A 19,601-nucleotide genomic window follows, 5' to 3' on the forward strand; every position below is an offset into this window, starting at 1 on the left:
CTCAGGGACACTACCGAGAGCTGTTTCTCAAGCTTGCCTCCGCCTTCACCCTCTCAACAGTGACACTGCACAACACTCTCACTGATTCCTAATGAGGGCCCTCCTCCTTACAATCCTTTTCCTATCTTTTGGGGAATTAAAGCAAAATCACTCGCACTCTCAGCCTCTATGTCCATCCCTCCTCAATCCTGCTCAAGAAGAGGAAATACTAACCTATGAGTGGATAAGACCCCTGTGCATTAAAACGGTTTGCTTCCCAAATCCTCAGTCTAATCATGAGAAAACATCAGACATACCCAAACTGAGGAAGATTCTGAAAAAAAAAAAAAGTGACTTATAATACTCTTCTAAAGTGTCAGGAGCATGAAAAATGAGACTGAAAATTTGCCACAGACTGGAGGAAACTAGGGAGACATGACAACCAAATGTAATGTGGAATCCTAGACCAGCTCCAGGAACAGAAAAGGCCTGTAGTGGAAAAGCTGGTACAAACTGAATAAAGGCTAATTTGGTTAACAGTCTTGTACCAATGTTCCTTTCCCTGAGCGGGCAACGCACTGTGGGTATGTAGGAGGCTAACATTACAGGAAGCTGGGTGAAAGGTACATGGGAACTCGCCATGCTATCTTGGCAACTTCTCTGTAAATCTAAAATTATTCTAAACCAAAATGTTTCGTAAAGACAAGACAGTCCCAGGGGCACCTGAGTGGCTCAGTCGGTTAAGCATTTGCCTTTGGCTCAGGTCATGATTGGGATCGAGTTCTTCATGGGGCTCTCTGTTCAGCGGGGAGTCTGCTTCTCCCTCTCACTCTCCCTCTGTGCTCTCTTTCTCTCTCTCTCTCTCTCAAATAAACAAATAAAATCTTTAAAAAAGAAAAGACAGTCCCAGTCTATGTTACCACAGAGCATCGTGCTACATGTTCACTCAGCCACATGTAACTGACAAGGTTACGTATGATAAGGGCGTTTCTAGAACACATGTGTCTGAGCCTTACCGGGTGAGTTGCTCACGGAGGGCTGGAGGGTATGTGCTAGTAATGCACTCACTGGTACTGTTAACTGGGAGCAGCCATACCAAGGCCTGAATTTTAAACAAATCTGTGAGACTTACAACCTTCCAAATCAATGACATGTTAATAAATAGTTCATACACACACAGAGATACACACACAGCAGAAAAGGCTTTATTCTAAGATTTGTGCAAAAATGAGTTCACACGTTGGTTTTTAGTATGTTATATTTGGCATGTAACGCATTTTGGAGTTGTGTTTTTCTATTATAGCTATAAAGATCATTTTTTAATAAAATTCAAATTGCTTCTACAGAGAGAGGCCTGGGATCCCAAAAAAAGCAGTTTGAGAAGCAGTGGAGCAATCCTTTGACTTTACGGACGTGCGTCCTGACAGGTTTACACCAGGTCATACAGCAAGTTGGAATGAGAACCCAGCTGTCCTGGCTTCCTGTCCTGGGCTCTCCTGTACCACAGACAGGTCTAAGGCAGGCCCTGTGAGAGAGCCCTGAATGCACAGCCTGGAGCATGACAACAACATGCGGAAGGCCAAGCTGAGTGAGGTGGCCAAGAGCATATGGTTCCATGGCTCATACAGATGGGGCTGAGTCTGGAAGAACTGAGTGGACAGAGCTGAAGAGGGGGTGTTGGGCAGATGGCTTCCTGAAGAGGTCCTCACAGTCAGCACCAGGTACATGATGGTGGGGTGCAGGCTGTGAGCCCCTAGTAAGTGAAGGCCCACCTGTGAGAGCACAGTAGACAATGCCAGGAGCCCTCCCCAGGACAACAGAGCAGAAGTGCTAGCGGCTCAGCCCAGCTGCGCCACCCATGGGCTTTTGTTAAGGAACCAAGTTATTGGCTATGGTATTTTCTCAGCAAAGAGAAAGGGGAAAACATCGATGGCTGGATTTGCTGGGAAAATCAGAGGCCATGGGAGGATGAACTTGATGCTGTAATAGGATAATCAGAGACAACCAGACGTGGGGGAACTATTTAAATTCTACAGAAAATTGAATAATTCCTTGATAAATATTCCAATGAGTCCAAACAAGCCCTCAAAGACAGGCCTGATATCATAGACACAGCCACTCAAAACCCACACCCATCAAAGCTTGAATCACTCTGTCCCTGTGGCCTCCAGCCCCTCCTGGCAGACAAGTCACCAAGGCCTCAGGGCTTCCTGCTATGAGCATCCAGCCTGACGGAGAGACAGACCTACAGACAGGGAATGATGATGCAGGCAGTGTGCGGTGCTTAAAGATGGCTGGGCCTGGGAGCCCTGTTCTGGAGTTTCTGCTGCTTTTTAGTTAATTGGTCTCAGTTCAGTCTCTTATGGTCCCCAAAACCTGTTTCCTCATCTTTTGAAGCAAGTAATCACTTTCCAATTCTAACCCATAACATAGCACTCCCTGTTTAAAACCCTCCAGTGGCTTCCCGTTCAATTAAAATAAAATCCAAACTCCTGAGTTTGGCGAGCAAGTCCCCTTTGGATCTGACCACTCTCTGTCTTTCACCTTCATCTTAAACCACTTCCTCCTTGTATTCACTCTCCAGCCTGTTCACATTCCCCGAACAGCACCTCATCACCAGCTGGTCCAGGAGCCGACCATGAGCCTCCTGACCTTCCCACAGCTGTCCCTTCTTGCCATTCAGACCTTCTCAGAGAAAAATGCCCTGAGCATCATGCAATTTAATTTTTAGATAAATATTATCCACATCTATCTTGTTTATTTTTTTTTTCATTTATTGCCTGCCTCCCCCCACCTTGTCCATCTTGTTCAGGGCTCTATCTCCAGTGTCTAGAACAGTGCCTGGAATACAGTAGGTGCTCAATAAATAGTTACTGCATGGATGAGTGAATAGCTTCTTCCCTCCCCTCCTGTGTCACTGACCTCGGATTTTTCTACATCAAAGACATTCCCAAGATACATCTTAAAGTCTGTTTGTCAAGAAGGAGAGGCTTTGAGGAAAAAAGCACTTTGCTCAGAGAATCTCAGGCAAGGTATTTCTGCTCATGTTCTCTTCCTAATGCATGGTCTCAGCTACAAGCTATGCTGAGACCACGCTGCTTCCCTCCTGAGACATTCCCATCCAGTGCATCTGGTTTACAAGCCAAATGATGATATTTTTCCTATCCTTGGGTAACCTCTAACACTCAGATGGCTCTTCTGTCTAAGGAATTCAGGACTTAGAAGGGTATTGAAAGTAGAGCCCAAGGCGAAAGGACTTTCAGAATTTCCCACCTTGAGGAGAGGAACTTAGCATCACAGACACGTTTTTGGTTTCGTCTACTTGGTGCAGCCACCATAAGCAAGTTTCACATGCAAATTGTCCAAGTTCCAAGTCCCTGGGATTTATGATCTAGGGCACACAGCATCACCATCTTTCCTCAGATCATTGAGAATGAGTGAAAGACACTCCCTGGGAAGAATAATAAAGTAGAGGGACCTGCCTCACCAGACTTCAAGATTTTATTATACAGATCCATACCCTTGACACAGAAGTGGCATTTCAGGTCACTGGGGAAAGTAGGGATGTACAATAAAAGGTACCAAGACAAGTGAAAAATCCAAGGCTAGGAAGCAGAGAAGAAGGTAAATATATAAATTCCTACTCTCTTCTCACATAAAAATCAATTCCGGGTGGATTGAAGACTTACATATAAAGGGCAAACATTAAAACATTTAGAAAAATAATATAGGTGAGTCTATTCTTTAAACTCAATATAAAAAAGGGTTTCTTTAGAAACAAAAGATTGATAAACATTGACTGCTCTAAAATCAAAGACTTCTGTTCAAAAAAGAAGTTTTTAGTTATCAAAAGATAGCATTAAATAAGTAAATGACAAGTGGGAGAAAACATTTGAAATATATTTAATCAGTGAAGGATTAGTATTCAGAACACCAAGGTAATTCTTACAAGTCAATTTAGGAAAAGACAATAATCCAACAGAGAAAGAGATGAATAGAGATGTCACCAAAGAGGAAACAGGAAAACAGAAGCACCTATGAAAAGATGATCAACCTCATTAGTTAACAGGAGACTATAAATTAGGAGCACAAGAAATACCATATAATACCCACCAGGTTGGCAAAGAAATTAAAAACCTGAGAATAACAAGCAGTACTGAGGATGTGAAGCAATTGGAACTCTATTTGGGGGGAGGAAGAATCAATGCATTCATTTTGGGAAACAATATGAAAACATCTTGAGAGTTAAAAGTACATCCATTATCAGTGAGTGATACTGTATGCATCCTGGAGAAATTCTTTCACATGTGTGCTGGAAAAGTGCAAGGTGTTTGCAAATATAATATTAAAATCAAAAGCCTGAAACAACCCAAATGTCCATTAGCAAGAGAGTGAATACATACATTTTGGTATAGTGACGCAAATGGAATATTAAGTAGCCATCAAAAATGAGAGTCCTCCATCTACCCATAGCCACAGGATAATCTTAAGAACAAAATGTTGGGCACTTGGTTGGCTCCATTGGTTAAGCATCTGCCTTCAGCTCAGATCATGATCCCAGAGTCCTGGGATGGAGTCCCACGTCGGGATCCCTACTCAGCGGGGAGTCTGCTTCTCCCTCTGCCCCTCCCCCCCCACTCATGCCTGCTCTCTCTCTCAAATAAATAAATAATCTTTTTAAAAATGTTGAATCAAAAGCAAGTCTCCAAGGATATAATCAATGTGTCTTTTTTAAACTCCAAAGCAAGCAGAATGAAACATGTTGTTTAATGAGTCACACAGATGAGGAGATGTAACTATATTTGAAGAGTCCAGGGAACTGTAAACATAAAATTGAAAATACTGGTTATCTTTGTGGAACCCCAGGGCTGAGCAATCTAGGGGGAGAATACAGGTAGCATCCTGGGTAGCAGTAAAACTGCTTCTTAATTTGGTCACTAACTTCACTGGTATGTGTTTTATTACCTAAACGCTTGCATATAATACTTTATTACATGGACACCACATATATTTCTGTAGGTATTAAATCCTACACAACAAAAAACATTAATATTAGGAAAGAATACAAGGAAAAACCATCTATAGTCCCAAATCTCATAATCTCCCCTAAAATACATTCATTTGTCCTTTGGGAACACGTCAAGACCAAGAGCAGATGAGTCTGAGCTGTAAAATCACTGCGGTTCATTCCTTCAACAAACACGAGGGAGCACCTGCACGGTGCCTGCCCCAGGGACTCATCCCTGAGCAGGACAAGCTCGGTTGCTGCCCTTGCTCTTCTGGAACTAAGGGTCCAGTGGCCAGTCTGAGGCGTGGAGCCTTGAGATACCTCCATTTTTCTTCCCCACGGAGCTGATGGCTTCTGAGAAGATGCAGTGCACAAGGAGGACCTGACAGGGGAGGGGATCTTTAAACACAGTCTCCTGCGGGGTCTAGAATCTGCCTCCCAAACAAATACTTGTGTGCGACAAGATTTTCTTCGGCCACCAGCCTGTCTCCAAAGTAATTAAAGCCTGGAGGCCTTTCTATAAAGCTGACTGATGCCATTAGCTGGGAAGGCAGAAGTTTGAATTTGGATGCCGGCACACAGTTGAAATGTGAATGTGAATGGCTTGGAGCTGTGTTTGTTTTTTTTTTTTTTTTTCCCAAGTGTTGGTGTGTGTCTTGTGTCTCAAGCCCTGTCTGAATTACCTGGTGTGTTTCAGCCGCTCACCCCTAAACAGCTGGTCTCTCTGGATGCGTCAGCCCCCTGGCCCCTGCTTTGTCACTGCTGCAGTCTCAGGGTAATTGCTTTCCTAATGCTGTCCTATAGAACTTCCCATGTTCAATATGGTAGCCATGCATCCCATGTGTCTCTTGAGCACTTGAAATGTAGTGGTGTGACGGAGAAACAGAATTTATAATTTTATTTTAATGAATTCAAATTTGAAGAGCCACATATAGCCAGTGGGTATATATTAATACATTAGATAGCAAAGTTCTAGAAAAACACTTAACTAAAACAAAAAAATTTTTTTTAATTTAAAAAGATGGGTATTGTTGCAAGACCACTAGGATAGGAGGCTCCCGGCAGGTTCAGAGCCCAGTTCACGGGCTTTGTACAGGTGGAGCACCACTGGCTTGAGAATGGGAGTTTCTACCTGAAACTGAGGGAAAAACACAGACCCATCTACAAAAAAATGATCTTCTTTTCTAGGTATGAAGAGAGGAGGTTAAAGACAGATGTAAAGAAAGCCAACACTGTGTTCATGATAAACGAAACGTTGGAAATAACAGCAGATCTGTTGAATAAAGACTGGTGTACATGTACAATAGAATATAATACAAACATTAAAAATTCGATGTAAAAATTTTTAATAAAATAACTGAAAAAGCTTGGAGTGCCTGGGTTTCTCAGTTGGTTAAACATCTGCCTTCAGCTCAGGTCATGATCCCGGGGTCCTGGGATCGAGCCCTGCATTGGGTTCCCTGCTGGGGGGGGCTGCTTCTCCCTCTCCCTCCACCCCTCCCCCTTGTGCCTGTTCTCTCTCTCCTTTCTCTCAAATAAATAAGTGAAATCTTTAAAAAAAATAAGTGAAAAATCAGAACATAACTATATATACTTCATGATCAAAATTTCATTGGAGCGCCTGGGTGGTTCAGCTATTAAGCATCTGCCTTCAGCTCAGGTCATGATCCCAGGATCCTGGGATTGAGCCCCGCATCGGGCTCCCTGCTCGGCGGGAGGCCGCTTCTTCCTCTCCCACTCCCCCTGCTTGTGTTCCCGCTCTCACTGGCTGTCTCTCTCTGTCAAATAAATAAATAAAATCTTAAAAAAAAAATTCATGGAGGAAAATAAACTTTATATGCATAGAAAAAAGCTTATAATGAAATATACTAAAATATCAAGGGGAATCATTTCTGGGTGGGGAAATTATGAGTGTTTTTACTTCCTTTTTCTATTTTTCCAAATTTCTATAATGGCCATTTATTATTTTATGCCAAAAAAAGTCTTTCTCAAATAATGCTTTAAAGAGCTTTTAATAATGTGGAAAATGCACTTTACAGATAAGCCAAAACAAAACAAAACAAACACAAGATACAACGTAGATACAATATATGCATGCAGTTCTACCACAACCATATAAACCATGTATAGTGGTAACATTGCATAGTTGCAACACTCTGATGAACTTAGGCATTTTTCTATTGTATTACTCCTCCCTGTAGCCTTTTCTTACGTGTATCACTTTCTACAACAGGGGGTAAAAATCTAATCCATCTGGATAAGACTCTGACCCCAGACATTAAAACAAGCATCTTCAGGTCTTTCCACCTAACCCTGGATAGACCTGAGTGCATCCTCTGGGGGACACTGTGGAGTCCCCTCTGCATCCTCTGGGGGACACTGTGGGCAGGTTGCAGTCCAGTGACCTTCATGGCCCACCGCCATCCCCCTGCCACAGTGGATGGCTACTCACTCACCCTTAGAGGCTGACCTTTCCTCCTCCATTCTCCTCCCACTACATTACCACAGAGATTCATTGAAGACAATCAATACATATGAAAAACAATTGATTTTCTTCCCTCCTCCCCACCTCCTTTCTCTGAATGAGTCTGTCTGCCACGCATACCGGGAATCACACCAGAAGGGAAGTGCTGTGGCTCCCCTGTTGGGACCTCGGCCCCCTCCACTCCCCCTCCCCCCCCTTCCTTCCTCACTTGATTTCAAGATCGGTGGCAGTGCTCTTTATCAACTTGGCAGATGCTACTGCCTTTTCCGGGCTTGGCTCGCCTGCATCCAGTGCTGGGCTCTCCCTGTCTGCTGCTTCCCCCCTGCTAAGGTCCCCATGCCAGCATCCCTCTCTGAGCCAGGGACACTCGGGCTGCAGCTGCACTACCCTGTCCCGGAAGGACTGGGAACTACAGCAGCTGGCTCACCAGCCTGGATCGTGCACCCCAGAGCCTAAAGAAAGGAGAATTCTCAGATAGATTCACGACTCAGGGAAGAACCTCCTTCACTTCATCTCAAAACAGAGCAGCTCAGAGCTTTAAATGGATGCAAGTCTAGTGGGAACCCCACCAAAGCACTTCACAGGGGAGCCTACTTCTATCCTGCAGACAGAATCTTGGCATTGACAGGTTTACCCTTCGCTATTTGGACCCAGGAAGTCCGTCATCCAATGTGATTTGCAATTTTATTAAGGCAGGAGTTTGAAGTGTTTATGCTATATAGCTGAAAGAGCTAAGCAAAGTTGAGGGTGCACCCATGAAATACTCATCTGGAAGGGCAACCGAGGCACTAAGAGATGAAAGTACTGGTCTGACATGCCCTGAAACGGGCTGATTTCAGAGTCATACGAGAGCACTCGGCCTGGTTGGAGCAGAAGTTGATATGGATTTATAAAAATGTAACAGTTTCCTGATATAGTGGGCTCTTTAACAAAGTCTCAATGGCTAGCCTCCCATCAATTTGGAAAACACAGACACACACACACAAAGACACACACACACACACACACACACACACACACAGGTTCTTCATACCCTTAAACTGCACTGCTTGCCCTCATCCATTATGGTATTCTGTGGGATTCAAATTTTTCCCACTGGGTCCTAATTGCCTATTCCCCAAACACCAAAATGGAATCTTCTAGGTGACCCTGCTCCTGGCGGACACCTGCAAGTGTCTCTTGACTGACATTTAACCACTGTGGCCAGATGGACTCATCCTCATCCTGTTAGCTTTCCTCTCTTTCTTTTTATTCTATCCACCTCAATCCATCCCCATGCTGCTCCTCTTAACTCTTTTTCCCTAAAATTTTCTACGGTGCCATGGGTCTGCCTGTGACACTGATGAGCACTAGTTACATCTCAAGAAAGGAGGCCACGCCATGCTGGGCCCAAGGCATAAGCCACTCATCCCAGGAGCAGGCCTGTTTGACTCGGAGAAGAGCCCCTTACGTGCTGCATGAACAGCACACATGCCCTTTGAACGGAGCAAACAATCCCCTCTGTGCATATGTGCTTGCTACTAAGACTCCTTCAAGCTTGGCTCAGCAGTCAGGTAGTAAGCAGCAGGAAACCAGACAGATGGATGGCAAGGCATGCCCAGGTGTCTGGAGGAGGGTTGAGTCAGGAAGTAGGAAGAAGACGGATGTCTTGGGGAAAAGCAGGAAGAAGCCAGTGAGAGTCAATTTGAGAGATTCATTTCAAGGCACCAAGCAAAACCATGCCAATCCTCTGGCTGATGATCTGAATTCCATCAACAAAGTCAGTCCTGCAGGCCAAGGTTTAAATCTGTTAAGACACGAAGGGCTAGGTAACCCTTTAAAAAGGGATGGGAGTCTTATTTGGCTATGGAGGTGTCTCCGTGTCCAGGAGGCTGGTTTGTTTCTAAAACAGGAGAGTAGTGGGCACCCTGGACAAGGAGAGAGACTGAAAGACAAGGTGGGTGGAAGGAGCCCAGCAGAGCCAAGAACACAGCACACTCCATGCTCCAGGCCACTGTTTCTCCAGAGTCAAGGTCAATCTCTTCACCTTTGCTTTGTTTCTGCTTGATTTCTCCTTTTCCCTCCTTGTCTGTCCTGCTCGGCATCTTCTCCACTCCCCATAGATTAGACCCAATTTCAGCTGTGGTGGCTACAGGTTTCTCAATGTGTCCTCATCAATAAACCTGGGCATGTCTCCCAAAGACTTCTTAGGACAGCTTTCAACTGAGCACTCCTTTCATGGCCTCTGACACAGCATGCAGACCTTCTTTCCTTCTGCCTCCCTCCCTCTTTCCTCCCCTCCTTCCTTCCTTCCATTCTTCTTTCCTTCGATATTTATTAGGCACCTGTTTATGTGCTAAGCCCTGGGAGAATAAAGATAAATAATATACAAACTAAACCTCCTTTCTCCTCTTGTTCAAAATACATTTCTCAAGCTAAGCCCAAGCTTTGAGACCAGCAAACACATGAGTTCTCATTCTACTGCATCCCTTGACCCTGTCTCTGCCTCCCCTCAGTGGATCTGGAGCAATTAAATGAGCTCAATGCTTTGGCTTCTCTATTGATAGACCAGGGACAGTAGTAAAATAGAAAATTTATTTTTTTTCCCTCACAACCTTGATGAGAAGTATTTTCATTTGTCTATCGTGCAGTGACTTGCCTCCCTCCAGGAACTCATAGAAAATGAAGTGTTATTATTAAACACACCAGTGACAGATTGTCCAAAATTCAGGGACTGTCTATTTTGTAGATGAATACTTTGGTGAATCTGCCCTAGAGATTGTGTTATAATAATATCTCGTTTTAAAGTAAATGGAATCCATTATTCTAGTTTAATGCAACAGAGAGTTTAGGTATGTGTGTGATTGTTGTTTCCTCTAACTCGTAATTTTCAAAGGAGCTTTCAATAAGGATTCCCAGAAAGAAGACTCTTGCGTCCCTATAATGTCCATTGTCCAATAATCATCATATCATCCAAAGCACAGGTCATACTGAGGATGTATAGATTATTCTTCTGAGTGGCAGCATGTTGTACAAGAAGGAGTGTTAGGATAAAAGCCCTGAGACCCAGGTTCTAAAGCCAATATTGCTATTTACTAACCCATGTCTCCTTTAGTTAAGGTTCTTTTGGTTGCCAGCAACAGAAATCAACTGTAAATGATCTTAATATTTTTTAGGAAGAACTCACTGGAAGGACATTGGGGTATCTCGTGGAACTGAAGAGAGAGCTGAAGAAGACACATAAAGAGAAGGCACAGAGTGGCTGCAGTCACGTAGCATCAGAGGAATATGGAATTCCTTCCACCCATGCTGCAGCCCTTCATGGACTTGATCTCAAGAGCACTTCAGGCTCTGTTTTCAAAGCCATACTCTTAAGAAAGAGACTAATAAGCCCAGTGTTAGACCAGGATTGAGAGGCTACATGTCTCTGAGGCCTAACCCTGGAGGGATCCACCAGAGTAGGACAACAGCCCAGACATGGCCCCGGGGCCCTCCCCGTGGACTGTGCTATTCCCAGAAAAGAGGGTCATCAATAGGGCTGGGAGTCACTCCCAGAGGCCTCGGCCAGTGTCTTTAGGCAAGTGACCAAATCCCTGGGCCTCAGTTCTTCTATAAAGTTAGAAGTTGGACTCTATTATTCCTAAAATCCTTTCTGCTTCTTCATCCTGTAGTTAGTGGTTGTGGGCCTAATGTTTCTTGAAAATAGTACTGGGTATCTTGAGACTACTTTCAATATTTCCAAAACTGCAACAGAAATTGTTTTTTAAGATAACCCTGCGCAGACACACTAAAAAAAATTATGTTTCAACTTATGGCCTAGAATTATTTTAACATAGTGGGATAACAATGGTCTTATACAAGTCAAAAGCTCTGATTGGCAGTTAATATTAATTCCTGTAAGATAGGTAAATAATCATTCAGTAATTAAAGTAACTTGATTGAAAAAAAATGTGTGATTCCTTAGAAGCAAAAAGCATTGGCACCCTTAACCTATGTTGTCAGAGGAAGCTTAATTTATTTGGGGGAAGTTGGGATAAATTTTCTCATCCACACCTAAAAGAGAACTTCGTAAAATAAAGAACTTGTGGCTACCCCTAGTCAGCCCACAGAAGAAAAGCCCATGGACACTTAGCGGTCAGTGTCAACATCCAAAGTGAGCAAGAAGACAAAGTCACCAGGGGGTCTGTGAGGGAAGAATGTCACGTTTTATCTCAGAGAGCCTGTATAAAAGCACTTACCCTCTTTTAGGGAACTCCAAAGGGGAACTTGAAACCAAAGAGACTTGTGATTACTTTTTCTCAGTGCATGGACATTGACAACAAAAACACATTAAAATAACAAGTAACCCTAACAGTTTCTTATGTCCTAAATGTTCTGGATGAATTTTTGTCTAGAAAAAATTACACCTTCCCTTGAGAAACTAAACAACATAAAACCAGTTCATCTCCCCATAGCACCAAGTTGGATGTTAGGAGACCTGGCTTCTAGTTAGCCCTATGCTTCTGGTAACTAGATTCGTACCCACAGATCCGTCACCTTTCCATCTGAGCTTCAGCTTCCTCCTCTGTAGGCTGAGATGCTCAGTATGAGGCTCTCTAAGATTCTTGCTCAAATTTTCCATTATTAAAATGGCATATACCGCTCAAACACTCTAGGTGATTAATATGCACTATGGGTCTTAGTCCTCAACAAGAACATACCATTTTCATTTGAGCTTTATAAAAGGAGACTGGTGCAAAGAGAGGTCAGGCTAGGGAGGAACAGGGTCAGAGGTCTGTATCTAGAAAGACAAGCTCAGCCTTGCTCAGTGGGGCCTGGATGGTTCCTCTCACATCACTTTCCTCCAATTTCTTCAGCACAATCTGAGGAGACGCTTGCATGAGCACTTCTTTTCATCTTCCCCCCTGACATCACCCCTAATCACCTCAGTTACTTGTCTCTAAATTGCCTGCAATTTGTCTTCATCTTTCTGGAACTGAAGAACTGAAGAGATGATGGCAATATGTCTTCCAGGTGCAGTTTCCTTGGAGCCCCCTGAACAGGGAGGTATGCTTCCTTCACGGAAGTTCCCAGGAAGTTCCCTACAGCAGAGGATCAGGTCTGTCTGGACAGTGCTGGTCCAGAAGGTAGGAAACCACAGGACTCAAAGATAGTAAGAGCCCGAGGAGGAACAAATGCCTAAGACATGAAGGAGACAGAACTCAGGCCAAAAAGTTAAAGAAACTGGAATTTGCTCACCTAAACATAATAAAACTGATGAATTTTTGTAGACAATTCTCCATCAGACTCTTACATTTTTGCATGTCTTGCAAGCAGGGTGCAGACTGTCCTTTGTCCCACACCATCTTTTCAAGAATGTTTTCAAAGCAAACAGCCCTGGAAGATAGAGATGGGGTCTCACCCCAGAGCAAAGGGCAGGCATGTTTACTGTCTGTTATAAAAGATTTGGGTTCCCTAAGCCCAGGGTTCTTCATCTACCATGGAACTTCCTGTGTGTACAGGTATAATCTGGCCACCTTCATTCCCACCCTGTGGGAAATGGGGCTCAGGAGGCCAACACAAACATGTTGACAAAGCGGCTACTGCTTTTGCTGTAGTAATGTCTTTCATCTTTAATCCAGGAATCTCATGTCCTCTGCCAACTTGAAAGAATAACAGGCTAACTTACTAGGTTGCAAGTACAATAAAATCTCAGGCCCTCCACAATTCTTGATGTTAATAGGCTTGAGAACAAGTTTCAATAAAAAGAATAGCGTATCTTCAAAGAGAGGTCAACAAACTATTTTCCCCTTCCTGAGAACCTAAGAATATCTCTTAAATATAGGAAAGAATCTAGGCTTTCAGATTGTTAAATTTGCTAATACTTGTATGTCTTGCCTAGGGCAATTTTGGACTCTCCTCTTCTAGAATATTTTATCGGATAATCTAGATATACATCCATGTGACATACATCAGGTCTAGACACACCTGAATACAAAGGCACAGGCAGGTACCAACATGGCCTTCATAATGCTAGTAATGGCCTAAGACACGACTCTGTCCATGCACAGGTCCTCAGTTTAGTTCTCTGTCCATATGAAATATCCACAACATGTAAAGCTTTCTTCAGTGAATTAGCTCAGAGTTGGTCAACCTTAGTGCAAAGTCTCCATGATTCCCATGACTCAGTTAGGACCCATAAGCCAGTGTTCGGGACCCAGTCCTGGAACAAGCCTTTTACAAAGTGTGTCCTTCCACTGTAGTTTTTGCCTGCCTGGGTAAGCTTCTAGTGAATTCAGAAGGTCACCAGAGTAGGGAGGTGATCTCTAGGAACAAGAAACTTGGAGGGCTTTTATCCTCTTCACTTTGTTCTCCTCTCTTCTGTCCTGTCCCAAAGGTCCTCCACGGCGATGGCTTGGTGAATGACTAGGTAAGAGTCTCGGCAGCCCTAATGATGCATTGATTTCCAGATGCCAGCAGACAATGAAGGGGATGATAATGATAGCACAGAGCCCTGAGCACCATGGAAATTCTAACATGCTCACTTCCTTGCTAAACACAGAACTTCCAATAACCACAACATTATGCACATCCTTTCTGACAAAGAACTCAAAGTCTTTCACATGGAATCTCCCACACATCTATGCCGTGGGCACAACTTCACCTTCGCACGGGAGTTTCCTCTCCCAAAGCACAGTTACCTCATTGGATTCAAACAAAACCCTATTGTCATGGCAAATATTATTAAACCCACCTTACAGATGAATCCATTGAAGCTTACAGAATTTAAAAGTAATGCCTGGGGTCGCACAGTGGTTGTATCACAGAGCTGAAAACTAGGACCCACCTGCCTGATTCCAGGTCCGTGACCCTTTCTGCCATGCCATGTAGGAAGGAGATGCAGGCTACAGCCAGAGGAGAGATGTTATTCCTATTTTACAGAAAGGCAAGAATCAACTGTCTTGTCAAAGGTCACACATTGTGTGAGTTGCAGAGAAACCAGAACTAGATATAAGGTCTCTAGAATCTGTGGTCCCAGCTCTTTCCCAATGACCACTTGTCTTGCCAGGAAGGGCGGGGATACATCTTTAAAAGGAAAGCATCTGTGAGAGGCTGAGCATGTGGCTGAGCTGAGCACTGAGGGTCCAAAGTCTGGGCATCAGGGACCTATAGAGGGTATTTGTCCTTGGTCTCTTGCAATGCAATTTCCATCTTTGCTACACTGTGGTGACAAAGGCATGGCTTTGGCATCAGACCAACTACAGTTTGAGTCCTATCTCTGCTCTTTGCTCTCTTTGAGACCTGAATCAAATGACTTAACATTTTCTGGTCCTCAGTATCCTCTTCGGTTAGATGGGATAATAGTAATGACCACCTCAGAGAGAGTCTGTGAAGAAAAGCAATCAGGTACATAGAGCAATACTTAAGTTGACACTAGTAATATCAACCATGAGGTGGGGAGCTGACAGATGGCAAGAGGTTCCAAGGGAAAAAGAGAGGGAAGGCAAATAAAAGTGGTGACACAGACAAAAAAGCTTGCCCTAAGAGTCCTGAACTATAATGTCCAGAATATTCTACTGGAGTAGGGAACAGCAATGTCACCCTCAGCCCTCTGGCCAGCCCTTTCTCCTGACTTACCAGGCAGATCTGGTTCAGCTGCTAGAAAATCTATAGCTCTGGGAAGTACCCATGAGTCAACCTGTTCTCTCCTCTGCCTGTGCCCCTGGGGTAGGTTTCAGGTTTGCAGCAACTTCTGTAGAGCTCCAAGCCTGTGCCTGCCTCTATCACTAGAAGAAAGCTGCGGGGCACCTGAGTGGTGCAGTCATTAAGTGTCTGCCTTCGGCTCAGGCCGTGATCCAGAGTCCTGGGATCGAGCCCCGAATCGGGCTTCTCCACTGGGAGCCTGATTCTTCCTCTCCCACTCCCCCTGCTTGTGTCCCCTCTCGCGCTGGCTGTCTTTCTCTGTTAAATAAATAAATAAGATCTTTGGGGGANGCCCCGAATCGGGCTTCTCCACTGGGAGCCTGATTCTTCCTCTCCCACTCCCCCTGCTTGTGTCCCCTCTCGTGCTGTCTTTCTCTGTTAAATAAATAAATAAGATCTTTGGGGGAAAAAAAGAAAAGAAAAAAGCTGCATTTTCTCTGTGAGTTGAAGGCTGTGGGCTGAGCCCAGGAGAGACAGGAGGCAGGGAGATGAGTCTACCGCAGCGGACACTCTGCTCATCAAGCTCCAAGACATTAAAGCATCCAACCACGTCAAAGACGGCAAGGGGAAAGTGTTTTTACAGACATAAAAATAGGGTCTGGATCCTTTTTCAAATCACTCCAGCTCCTGGATCTAATGCACCATCTCCACAACATTAGGAGACAAAAGGCAGTAGAAGATACTGGTTGTTGGATCTTTTTGTTAGAAAAGCCTGGCTTGGAGCTGGCTAGTTTTTATTATCTGCAAGATGAGCCCAGTCCTTAGACAGAAACATGACACCTTGCGTGTAGAGTGACTTATCCGTGGTAACCCAGCAAGATTTCAAAGAACTAGACCTAGAACCTAAGGGTCCTGATACAAACCCAGGACTCTTTCTACCACAGCCCCATCTCCTCTGGGAAGCCCTCCTTCATAAAACTAAGATGGGAAAACTGGCTTCTGAAAACTGCCACCAAGCCTATACCCCTCTTCCCTGTCCTAAAGAAAAAGAAAAATGAACCATAATGAAAGTTTGCCCATCCGCCAACCTTATAAGGAAAGCTTGAGAGAACAAGAACCACTCTTTAACTCTTCAGCCCAGCCCCCAGAACTGCGTGGGCCATTATAAAAAGAAGCTTGACCATCCGCATTTTTAAGGTCTTACACAGAAATTGGATCATCTAAAGGAAGTCACTCATATGCATAAGTAAAGGGCAGTAAAGTCAAGCTGAGGAGAGCTGAGTAAAGGAAATCTGGCTCTTAAGTTACATGAACCTTTAACCCTTGGGATTAGGACAAGTTGGCCTAGAGAACAGAAGACCAAGGGAGGTGAAATAAGACTTTCATAACTGCCTTCAGATTTAAAGAATTACAGACAGAGACAACCAGGAAAAGATGAACCAAACAGAAACAGGCTTCTCTTATATAAGGACGATTCCAAACAGACATCACTGAAAACTTCCAGGCCAAAAAAAACAGTAATTCAGGAAGTCGAGAAAGAACACATGGGAGGGAAATCATTTGCTCTGACCTCAGAGACTTTCTTTCAGCCCAAGGGTACCAAGAGGAGTTGGACCCATGAGGACAGTGTTGATGGTAGGAGGGGAATAAGTGATTACTCTTTTAGGGTTATCAGGCAGTTGACCCTGCTGTCCTGCTCCAATGGCCACATTGGGACCATGTCTCCCCTGACCAAGCTTCTCTATCTCCTCATTGGAGGGATAAAAACACGGTCAGGTAGAGCACCTCCACCTTCGAGCATGATGTTGCTGGAGGAGAGCACAGGCTTAGAGCTCCTTCCCATCACAGACTTGTGAACGGGAGTGGGTGGTCTATACCAATAAGATCTAGGGTCTCAGCAGAAGATTGGGCCCCCCACAGTGGCCTGTTTCCTACAAGAAAGGGAGGACTTGTGTGCAGAGGAGCTAGGGAGGTGGGGATGGGGACGGGGGCAGAGAAAACTCTGGCAACAGTCTCCTCTTCTTTTTCCCTCTCCTCTCCCTCTCCCCCTGCTCAGTGTCCACACTAATGAAAATAAGCCTGCACAGCTTCTTCTGCAGCCCAAGAATTCGTTCAGAGCAATTTGGAGCCAATTGAATGAACAGGAATAAACGAGCAGATATTGCAGTTTATGGCTGGCTGCTCTAAGGCCCCAGGCAGTGATTAGAGGCCCATGGTCCTTTTTATGCCCACAGCAAGAAGACGGGTGAAATTTGGTCCAGTTAAGAGCTCTAAACAGGAGGTGCAGTGGTGAGGAATAGGATGGGTAATTATACTCTGGGTTAATACTGGGGTGGTGGCCATGCCACCCAGACCTGAGAAATAATTAAGTGATTGAGTAAAAGATTGAAACAGTGGGAGGCAGTGATTGCTTTGTTAGGCCCATGGATATAGAGAGATGAAGTATCCTCGTGGGAGGGAAAGCCAGTTGCTACTCCTGGTAGACCCTGTCTGTTGTTGGACTCTGTCCCAACACTGATTCACTCTTCCTAAGCAGAAGAGAAAACAAGTGTGTCACACACACACACACACACACTTCCCTGAAATGGGACTTACCCTCTATCCCCTTCTTCTACCACCATTGCTGGGAAGCAGACAGTTACACTGAGTTTTATGCGTGTCCTCTCTTGCAGAAAGGATGGGTTTGGTCTCTCCATGATCTTTCATCAGCTCTTCATTGTGGTCAAGGGCACAGATTTCTAAGATGGCTCTCCAGTGTCATGAGAACATTTGTGGCTTTGGGACAGACATTTTCTCTAGGCCACGTAAACAGCTCCTTTGGGGAATAGAGTCTACAACCTTGAACTCAGAACCAGAGAAACTGTTGAGCAGACCGGTTTGACCTTGACTGAGCATCTGCACCTCAGTAAAGCATTTAGGAAAAGACCCCTGGGATCAGCACAAAGAAGCAGTCCATCTTTATTAGGATACCCTACATCTTTGGCCATTTTGCTTCCCACCACTATTCTGAGAATAAAACCAAAGACCATGTTTTCTCTAAAACCCTCACCACACACACATATTTTTTTTTTTGCTTTGTAGTACCAGCACTGAACCTATAAAAATGAATAAGATGTGGTTCCTGCTCTAAAGAAATTAAAGTCTTCTNGAAGTCTTCTAATGGAGATAGGTACACGTTGGAGGAGGGTAAGGGATATTATGTGAATATCGAGGGGCACCCAATCCAACCATGGGATGGGTAAAGGTGTCATCATGTCATGTCTGCTAAGTCTTGAAAGACAAGGGGCAGGAATTAAGAAAAGCACTACATTGGCTGCTCTAGGCAGAGAAAACAACACAAGCCAAATCATAGAGGTAAGAAATTGTGGGGCTCAGCTGAAGAATTACCACTGGCGCAGTATTATTAAAATATAAGGTATGGTGCAGATACATTTGCAAGGTGAAGTCGGCAGTTCCCAAACACNAGCAGTTCCCAAACACTATGCTAGAAAACATAGACTTTATCTAATAAATAATCAGTGCCACGGAAGGGTTTCCAAGTCTGTATGGGGGGGGGTGGGTAGCCAGGTTTAAATGTCTGCAGAATGAATTTGCGGGAGGAAGACCAGCGGCAAGGAGAACAAGTTAGGAAGCCACGGGAAAAGTCCAGTTTGGTTAAGACATGGTGGGGTTCTGACCCAGGACAGCTGCCTTTAGGCGGAAGAGGAGAAGGATTTGGGAAATCCTCAGAGGAGGAAGCTGGTGCTGGCTTGGATGCAGGTCATGATGTAGGCACAAAAACAAGGATGGCTGCCACATTTCTGGCCTGGAGGAGACTGGAGTGGAGTTGGGGAGAGATGACCAGTAGGAAGCAAAGATGAGGGAGAGAGCAGGATGGGTTCCATTTGACCATGTGAAGCCCAAAGGCTTAGGGCGTAACCTAGTGGAGAATTCCCAGGAAACATAAGGTCTGCATGCCCGCTCTCTGTCACCATGCAGCTTGGTCACTTTGGGGGAGGAAGTTAGCCCTCTGTGCTTCCATTCCCCCATCTGTAAACTATTACATTCCCTTTCTACAACTCACCTTCTGGAAATACACCGGGAAGACCAAACATGAAAAGTTATCTCCAGCACATAGGAAACAAAGCTGTTACATAAATATGAGGAATTTAAACAGTCTTGCATTGGGTGTCCTTAGGTTTCCTATTACGGCAAAATGATCTCAAACGATGAACTCATTTTGTAATAGGTCTGCTCTTTATGACTTTTAAAATGTGTCTGAAAGTTATGCAGGTTTGACAAGGGTGTCTTTAACTCTTTTTCCTTTTGGTCCCGTGGAGGGACAGGGAGGCATATCCCAGCACATGTGTGCTCAGAGGGATCTCAGAGCCACAGGGTCCAATGCCCTCATTCACAAATGAGGAGGCCATGGCAGGAAAGAGAAAGGGACTCAGTGGAAGAACACAGGTCGTTAGCAGCAAAGCTAGGATCAGCAGACAGATCATCAGACCTTCACTGAGATCTTCTGAAACCCTCCTTGGCAGGGGC

The 19,601-nt window shown here is 44.5% G+C and overlaps 1 protein-coding gene across 1 annotated transcript in view; it reads right to left on the minus strand.

Moving 5' to 3' along the window:
- Nucleotides 1-14,402, minus strand: part of PLXNA4 (plexin A4) — a 537,871-nt gene extending 523,469 nt beyond the window's left edge. The window contains exon 1 of the mRNA XM_034672299.1: nucleotides 14,278-14,402. The gene's annotated coding sequence lies outside the window, so the exon portion shown is untranslated. The remainder of the gene's footprint in view (nucleotides 1-14,277) is intronic.
- Nucleotides 14,403-19,601: the final 5,199 nt, after the last annotated feature.

Source organism: Ailuropoda melanoleuca, chromosome 1, assembly GCF_002007445.2.
Source record: "Ailuropoda melanoleuca isolate Jingjing chromosome 1, ASM200744v2, whole genome shotgun sequence".
NCBI classification, from domain to species: Eukaryota; Metazoa; Chordata; class Mammalia; order Carnivora; family Ursidae; genus Ailuropoda; species Ailuropoda melanoleuca.